We start from the raw sequence: 9,611 nt of genomic DNA, 5'->3' as shown, positions 1-9,611 counted from the left end.
TTACATGAGACAATAAACTCATTTTTGCTCAAACTTTGAACTCTTTATACAGACCTTCCCATACAGCCATTTTATTACTCTAAGTATAAATAGAATTTGTTACCATTTCAAAACCACTTTGTGCCTGTTATCTTGCATGAGTCTCAGGACAGTATTCTGTGATAGTTTGCTGTTTTTTTTAATGATTCTACTAGGTGAGAAAATTAAAAAGAAAAGAGGTGATGCGGCCAAGGTTGGTCAAGTTAATTGTGGGTAAGCTTGAGAGGGAAATTAAACTTTCTGATATTTAGGGCCAAGTTCTCACCATATTTATCCTAAAGTTCGTTACCAGGCCGCATATTTAAGTGTTCAGTCCTAACTCTAATTGGCCATGTGAAGCCTACCGCAACACCCTACTATTCCCTGTCTAGCGAAGTGGGGATAGAGTTCACTCCATCCTTCAACATTGCTGACTACATGTGGGTTTAATCTCTCTGTCTCTCTCGGTGTATCTATTACTCTTACTCAGAAAATTTGATCAAGAAATATTATCTGGAGGTGCGGATCAGAGGGTCCCCGGCTAGGCTCCTATGTAAATGCCACTTCATAATAAGACTTTCTTTTATTGCTAAAATGTAACCTGTCAGGCTTAAATTGAAACTGGCTGATGCAACTTGATCACACTGCATTAGACGGACTCCGGTGTGGTGCTGTGCTTGAAATGTAAGAGGGTGACATTAGTTTCAGCAATATATTTTAAAGATTCAGTGAGTCACTTGTTTCTGGGCATTGCAATCTCTGAATTTCTGGGCACCCCTGTGTACATGGTCAGCCCGTGCCTGACCTCTGTTGTAAAGAAGCCAATTATCTGACAGCAAATGATGTCAAAGCACTTTCAACTGACCTCAGTCCTGGAAGTGAGCTAGTTGAAAAGCTCCGTATTGATCCTTTTTTCCCCAAATATTGTTTGAATCTTTCGTTAATTAGAGTATCAGAATCTTGTTAATTTAGACCCCATCCACATAAATTGACATAGACCTTTACAAGTTTATTTTAAATGCATTTTTAAAAAGATTTTAGCACCATTTCCTGTGTTGTTGCTGTTACGTGAATGTGAGGAGGAGTATTTGCTGATTTATTTGGTAGTTGTAAGGCAAGTGTATAAAAAAGAAACACTCTTGGAAACATTGATTTTTTTTTTTTCCAGCCAAAACCTTGTCTAAGTCATCATGTAAAGTGCTGCTCATTGACCCCTTTGAACCATCCACATGATAACTCTTCAAAATTGAATATCAAAAAAAGTTTGTGTTCTTAAGAATGGGTATGCTTGTTTGTGTCAAACCACATTTTACCAGTTCTTTAACACCTTACTTGAAGTTGAAGTCCAAATTTAATGGTAAATCATAGAGTTTTTCTTAAACTTATTTCTTCAACAATCATTATACCGAAACTGCCACTCACTGAACGATTATTATCTGTTAAATACTTTGCTGATTTCTTCCATTCTTTATCTCATTTATCTCCCCAATGGAAGTTTTATTTCTGGCTTTTTATTTTACAGTTTAATCAAAATGTATACATGCCTAGGGTTTCAAGAAAATAACCAGAAAGTCTTAAAATTATTTCCAGAAGTATCACACCCAATTTTTTGTTCTTATTGCTCAAAAGAAACCTTATTCCTCACAAACAACATTGGCATTATTTTCTAATATGGAGCACTGTATTTCTAAAGATTATGTTCTCAGTAATATTGTTTGGTTTTTTCAGCTTTAAGCATTATTTTTCCTGTACTTATGTCTTTCCGCAAGCAAACATAGTTATAATAACTTTAATTTAAATAAGACATCTGTGTTAATATTTATATAAATGAACATGAAATTTGTTTTTCCTTTCTTGCGTATTTTTGGGGTATATTTTTACTAGAGTTAGTAACCACCTATCTTTACTTTCATAACATTCTATTAACATCACTACTACACTGATGCATTCTAATTCTTTTTGCTTTTCATAGATGATCTTTCCCTCTCAAAGTGGAAGTTTTTAGAATCTTCTATTTGCTCTTGATAATGGTCAAATTATGAGAGGTTATGATTATGTGGTTTATGGGGGAGGTCTTTTTTAAAAAATCTGTTCATTTATTGGGAACTTTCGAATCTTTATCTTTTAAGGAATTTTCTTTCTTTCTTTCTTTCTTTCTTTCTTTCTTTCTTTCTTTCTTCTTTCTTTCTTTCTTTTTTTTAAATAGAACTTCTATTATCTGTATATCGTTCTTTCTAAATTGGTTCCTTAATGTTCTTTATCTTTTATCTCCTACCATAACAATTAGGTCCAATTAGGAGACCAAAATCACATAGTACTTTTAACAGAAAAAGTTTAATACGAAGAATTATAAATTACAACATGGTATAGTAATGGGGTATTGACCAGAAAAAGGTAAAGACAACTCTGAAAAATCTAGGAATAGTAGATACAAGTAGGGACCACTATCCCTAGTGATATGATGGCACAAGAAGAGCCCCTCCTCTAGCTGGAGGGTGAGCTATAGATCTCATGGGAGAGGCTGCACCATAGCTCAGTGGATAATAGGAAGTTGACTGCAGGGCTTCACCAGCAGAACTCACTCCAATCCGTCCTCCGGAGTGCCAGGGGAATACTCCGCGGTGGGGGTTGAGGGGAAGCTACGCCTAAGAACACAGAACAAAGGCACACAGGAGGATCCTGGGGGAGGTTTGATGTATCGCTGACCACTGGGTGCTGCTGGCCCCTAAGCTCTGCAAGAACTGGGTACTGGGATCCTGAGATGGGAGCAAACTGGAACCTATAAGATGGATAAGTTTATTTATCCATCTACCTACTGAAGGACATCTCTCAGTTTGGGCAACTATGAATAAAACTGCTGTAAACATCTGTACACAGGCTTTTGTGTGGACATAAGTTTTCAGCTCCTCTGGATAAACACCAAGCGGTGTGATTGTTAGATCCTATGATGACAAGAATGTGTTGAGTTTTGAAACAGCCGAACTGTCTTCCAAAGTGGTTGGACCAGTTTGCATTTCCAACCAGCAATAAATGAGAGTTTCTGTTGCTCCAAATCCCCATCAGCATTTGATGTTGCCAGTGTCCTGGGTTTGGGCAATTCTAATAGTTGTGTAGTGTATCTTATTGTTATTTTAATTTGCATTTCCCCAATAAGAGATGGGGAGCATCTTTTCATTAACTTATTTGCCATTTTGATATCTTCTTTGGTAAAGTCTTTGTTCAGGTCTTTGGATCAGTTTTTAATCAGCTTCATTGTTTATTTATTGATGAGTTGTAAGAGTTCTTTGTGTACTTTGCATAACAGTTTTTAATTGTTAATATATAAGTGTTTTGCAAATGTTTTCTCTCATCCTGTGTCTTTTTTTTTTTTTTTTTTTTTTCATTTTCTTGACAGAATCTTTTGCAGGGCAGGCCCAGACACTTTTTTTTTTTTTTTTTTTTTTTTTGCCTTTTTCTACTCTCTGAAGATTGTTTCAACTTTATCTTATAACTCTTTTATTGGATATGTATATCTATAATTTATAAGACTTATTCTTGTTATCTACTGTTATTTTTTTTTATAATACTATTTTCCTTTTTGCAGATACAACATCCAGCTTATATTATTAATAAGCTTTGGTCATGAAGTTTTACTCTACTCCCTGCCTTGTATATTTTCTCCCAGCTTTCTCCTTTCCTATTTATTTGTTTCAGATTTTCTCCCTTGTTTCAGAAGCTTCTCTGAATTTTCCGTTGATCCTTTACTACCTGTTATTCTTCTAGATGCATAAAACAGATAGAAGATTTGTGGTCAGGGAGAGGCTTATTATTATTGGGCTTTAGATCAGAGTGAAGGGGTTGTGGCCACTAATTTTATTGATTGATCACAAAAATTCATATTTGAAATTTCTTTTTCTAGAATCATGCAGCTTCCCATCCAATCCCCTGCCCTTGGTCTATGTGCACAACTGCTGATTGATGAAATCTCAGAGCATGGAGTGATGTTCATCTGCTTTGTACACAGACATTCAATCAGCCTCCCAATCTTCCTCCATCCTCTGTGATATCTGTCGCCTTTATCTATTGACTTCTTAGAACTAATTGGTTTGTTTTTCATCAGTGTCTCCCTCTGCAGGCACTTATTTTATAGGTTCTGTTCTTTGTTGACTCTTCCATCTTCAATTTCTGAAACTTGTTGAAGTCCCTCACGGAGTGCCAAATCTCTTCTTCTTCTTCAATTCTCTTGGTTGTTATGGATTTATATGATTTTTTTATTCCTTTACTATCCACTTGAGAGATCCATTTGGGAAGGAAAAGATAAATGGATTCTCCTATTGTGTTTCCTTTTCTAATTCATCAGCCTTGTTGGGCAGCCATTTATGGAAGCCAAAATTTTTCTTAGGAATGATCTGGCCACGATTGATAAATAGTTTTAAAATTTCATGTTGAAGGAATGATAGTGTGGGACAGTGAGAAAGAATAAATGATAAATGGAGTGAATGAAGAAACAGATGAAACAAGAAAGGATTATCTTATTAGTGGACAGCAGGTTGTGGTGGGAAGGACACCAGGTGGACAGAATTTTTGTCCTGAGTGTGTGTCTCACTTGCCTTCAAGCCCCGGGCAAGTCATCTCACCATTGATCTAAATCTCATCTATACAGTGGATCAGGTAAGGTTGAGAGTAGAAATATGAAGCATCCCTCAGGACTTAAACACATCTCTGTTCCTTACTCCGTATCTTCTTTTTAAAAGTTAACAAATTTAGGAGCATCTGGCTGGCTTAGTGTGTCGAACATGCAACACTTGATCTGAGGGTTGTGGGTTCAAGCCCCAAGTCGGGTGTGCTACTTAATTTAAAAGAAAAAGAAAATTAACAGATTCAAAGATAGGGAAATCCTGGATTTCCTTAGATTATTAGGTTTCATCCACTGGGGAGGCACAGACTCCAGTGAGAACCTAATCTTTATTTTCTCTAGAACAGTGCACATGTGCAAATGTACAATATGTGTGCAATTCCTGAGGGTTCTCAGGCATCCTGAAGCTCACGTGAGGATCCCATGGGAGTAATGTTGATCTCAGAACCTTCATCCCCTCCAAAGTGACCTCTGGTCTTTGCTTTCTTGAGGGGACTGCTGATGTATATTTCCTTAGGATTTTGAGGCTTCCCAGAACGCAGCTAGAAAATTGCAAAGAAGAACATTTCCCTCACATACAAACCTTGTCATTCAGGTGAACCAATTTTCTCTTTGTAAATCAGGACATTTGCAAATGTTTCATTAGCTTTGGCCCAGATAGCTCTGTAACAAATGCATTTGCAGTGTGGTGCAGATGATGTATCAGCACAAACAGCTCACTGGGCTTCCATTAATTATACGGGGAGAATGAGGGACTGTTTAAATGGAGACACAGAAATTCCATTTGAGGGTATATTTGCCTGAGAAAGAAAGCACTCCCATACTGCAAGAATCCTATATGCTTTCTGATCTATTTCTTTTCAACAACCATGACATTGACTCATTCATTCATTCTTTCATTTCTTTACCATTTACTGAGTACTGGTACAAGGATGCCAGATGCTGGAGATGAAGGAATAAAAGACCTACAGCCCCTGCCCTCATGAAACTAACTTGTGGAGCCAACAGTAAACAATATAAAATTACTGTAAGTATCAGGAGGCTTGAGAACAAATAAAGGGGTGGAGTAAGGGATGCTGAGCTAGCAAGGTGCGGTCAAGGACATTTTCCCAAAGGAAGTGACCCTAAAGTTGAATTTTCAAGGATAAGTAGGAAGTAAACTAGCTGACCGAGGGGAGTGAAGAGTAACGATATGCTGGGCTGAAGCATGTGTACAGTATTTGCTGAACAGAAAAAAAATCCAGTGTGGCAGGAGTACAAAAAGGGTATAATTAGAAGAGGCTAAAGAGTTACATGGGTCACTCATGTAAGGCTTATAACCATCTGAAAATTTTGATTTTTACTGAAAGGGCAATAATAAGCCTATGGGGAATTGAAGGGATACAGAAATTAACCAGAAACCCATGCAAGGAACTTCAGACTAAGACTTGGTATGTGAAAAGCATTTATTCAAGGCTTTCTATGTCTATGTGTTCCATCAGACCAGGGATAGGTAAACTCTTGTAAAAAGCCAAGGAATAAATATTTTAGGCTTTATGAGCTATATACAAATCTTTGTCACATTTACTTTTTTAAAAAAGCATAAAACCAATCTCAGCTCAAAGACTGCAAAAACAGGTCAAGGGCAGGATTTAGGCCATAGGCTGTGCAGTAAGTTTGCCAACACCTACACCCGACCAATAGCTCATCAAAGGTACAGACAATATTTTTGTTCATTGTAAGGATCTCTACTGCCCATCCCAATGCCAGGCACATAGTGGATACTTAATATACATTCACTAAATGAATTAATGACCAAAGTAAGCTTTTTAAGTATGTAATATCTATTCATGACAAAAACCAATGCTAGCATTGTTGTTGGCTCTGTGTTGTTACCATTAGTATTGCTCTTATTATCAGTGTATCACAGAAAAGGAAAATAGTTTAGTTTTCCCAATATTCCATAAAATGACAGGGCCAGGATTTAAACCAGTTCTGTAAAATTTCTAAGCCCATTTTCTTCCTTCTGATCATTCTGCTTCTTAGGTAAAGAATAAACAACTCTGTGTAATATAGGTAAACATCAAACGATAGAAGCACAACCTAATATTATGAGAGAGACCTGCCATTCAAAATAAGGGATGAAAACCATGTATCAACCTCCCCTTCGGTCTCAGCCAGTTTGGGCTGCTATAACAAATTACCATCGCCTGGGTGCCTTAGACAACAAATAATTTATTTCTCACAGTTCTGGATACTGGAAAGCTAAGATCAAGAGATCAGGGAGTTAGCACAGTCATGTTCTCAGTGAGGGACACCTCTCTAGCGATGTCTTCATATGGCCTTTCTTTGGTGTGTGCACACAGAAAGATCCTGTGTCTCCTCTTCTTTTTATAAGGACAGTAATGTCAACATGAGTGCCCCACCCTCATGACCTCATCTAATCCCTAATTATCCCCCAAAAGCCCCATCTCCAAATACCACCATAATGGAGGTTAGGGGTTCAACACATTAATTACAGGGGACACATAGCACCTTCCTCCTGAGATTCCTGTTAAAATGAAAGTAAGGGAGGGTTTAAATGCAGAAAACCTAAGTAAAAGTAAGGAAGAAAGAGAAAGGAGAGAAAACAGGAGGGGCATGATGGCTAAGAAAAGTTAAAACACTGTTCAGGATCAGATGGGACTGTCACTAAGGAGACAAATTGAGCCACAGGCTAAGATGTGCAGGGATGCATGGAGGAAACTTTTGCTGAAGAAAGAATTGTCCTGCCCAGTAGGACACAGATATGATTTCCTCTCCAAATCTCCTACCACCAGGAATTCTTGCCGGTTCTGTGTCCTTTATCAGGGAAGGAATAAGCCAGTCTTCTCTTATAGGCATTCCAAATCTTTATGATTTTTTTTCTTTTTGTATTTCTGTTATTTAGTCTGGAGGATACTGAGAATTTCCTTTGCCTTTTCTCCTTAAGATTTTCCTTTTCGTTGGTAGGGAAAAGCCATGTTATCAAGAAAACAACACTTTCCACAAGGCCAGCAATGACTCAGGTGACTCTGATGATCCCTATCCCCTTTACTACCCTAATCCTCTTCTCATGTAGTCTAAAGAATAAGGAAAAGGGATGCTGGTCTCTGTGATAACAGGATCAGTTGTTGCTTCTTGGAAAGACCTATGGGTCACTGGATGACATTGGCCCCCAAATTGATGATTTCTAGGTTTCTCTTTAGAATACAAGTGACTTAGGACAGTTTAACTTCAGCTTTCAGATTTAGGTACCATTTATCGATGACAAGAAATAATCACTTCATCATATATCTTATTATGGTAGTATTCAATTCAGTTTGGAAAATAGGATATTGATGGTGGGCTTGATTTGATAGATACTACTGTATAATTGCAATCTTGGAAAAACTTGAAGATATAGTAAAAGGACAGAACATAAGTAAAAAATAAAGATAATTAGAAATTCTGGAAATAAACACCTAAACCAAAAGTTACTAATAATTTATTTTAAGTTTAAATTTAACTGAAGCATGATACGATTTTGAACTTTTTTTTGGTCTGATGAGAAGAGACTGTATTTGTACTGCTGTTAAGAACATCTTCTTTGTTCCTGATGGTGGTCAGTGACATTAGAACTGATGCGAAGGTAAAATGTGAGTACACTCTTGGGCTCTATCTTAACTCAGTTTTCAAACTGAGTTAGAATCAACCTAGAAACAAATTATAGCAGATTAAACTAGGAGGCACTTGCACTCGGGTCCTCAGGGCACAAGTTCAGCACTTGCTCTATTTTGCTTTCTTTAATGTTGGTCCCTCATGCCTGGCTTGCTTGACCCTAGTCCCAACGCTACTCCACATTCCTGACTGCCCTGCAATATTATGTGATTTTACTTTTTTGCCATCTCCATGGAGAACTAACTGGCATCCCTTAGCCTTGCTACTCAAAGAGGGGTCCAAGCACCAGCAGCAGGAGCTTCATCTGGAACCTTGTTTGAAACGTAGAATCTCAGATCCTACCAGATACCCATTAGATTAGCATTTGCATTTTAACAAAATCTCCAGATGAATAGTATGTTCACTGAAATTTCACATCACTGCCCTAACCCACTCTCCTTCCTGAGGAGCTTGCCACTCTTCAGTCTATTAAAAGTAGCTGTTGTTGTTTTAAAGCAGTCACTGTAAAATATAGGAAAGTCAGATGGAACCAGAAATACAGAGGAAGAATAATACAATGGTCAAGATCAGACAATTTATAGTAGACAGAGCTGACCTCAAGTTTCAGCTTTACTACTCAATAGTTGGGCACCTACTTAACCTCTCTTGACTTCATTACATTATTATTATTATTATTATTATTATTATTATTATTGCTTTCAGAACAAAACAACTTCAACTTTTTACAAGTTGAAAAAAAAAAAGTAAAAGCTGTCCGAAGTGGCTTACTATAGCCAAGCAAAATAGATAGTTATTGCATGGCAACCTGCGTAGGCTCCATCTAGCTACATTCCAAGTCTCATGGAAAGGCCTGGAATCCCATCAACATACAATTAAGATTATGAAATAGGAAAAGCCTGTGACAAATTAATGTAGGACACTGAACTGCTGACCATATTCATTCCCATTATTTTTTTTATTCTTTTTCTTTTTTTAATTCATTACCCTTAAATGGCATATTAGTTGGTTTGGCAAGGCTATGCTGTGTAATGATTAATCCCAAACTCTCAGGATTCTTTCCTAATATGCCCATGTGTGGCTGTGACCTTCCTCTGTATTGTCTTCACTTTGAGACCCAGGTTGACTGGACATCTCCATCTGGGACCTCATTGGTCTGATGATAAAGAAAACCAGGATACGCTATGTCAGAGCAGAGACAGAATCTTAAAGCTTCTGCTTAGCAGTGATACCTGTCACTACCACTCACCTGTCACACTGGGGGGCCTGCCTTCCGTGACCCAATCCGCTGACTGAGAGAGGCACTGCAGGGAGGGAGACAGAG

At 37.6% G+C, this 9,611-nt stretch overlaps 1 long non-coding RNA gene across 1 annotated transcript; it reads left to right on the top strand.

Annotated features, from left to right (window-relative positions):
- The first annotated feature begins 4,790 nt into the window (after positions 1-4,790).
- Positions 4,791-9,036, top strand: LOC119873989. Its single transcript, XR_005366453.1, has 3 exons — positions 4,791-5,660; positions 7,604-7,659; positions 8,185-9,036. It is a non-coding gene; the product is annotated as an uncharacterized LOC119873989 (long non-coding RNA).
- Positions 9,037-9,611: the final 575 nt, after the last annotated feature.

The sequence above is a fragment of the Canis lupus genome, chromosome 11 (genome assembly GCF_011100685.1).
Source record: "Canis lupus familiaris isolate Mischka breed German Shepherd chromosome 11, alternate assembly UU_Cfam_GSD_1.0, whole genome shotgun sequence".
NCBI classification, from domain to species: Eukaryota; Metazoa; Chordata; class Mammalia; order Carnivora; family Canidae; genus Canis; species Canis lupus.
Note: the sequence above shows the minus strand (reverse complement) of the source record. Positions and strands in the feature narration are given on the sequence as shown.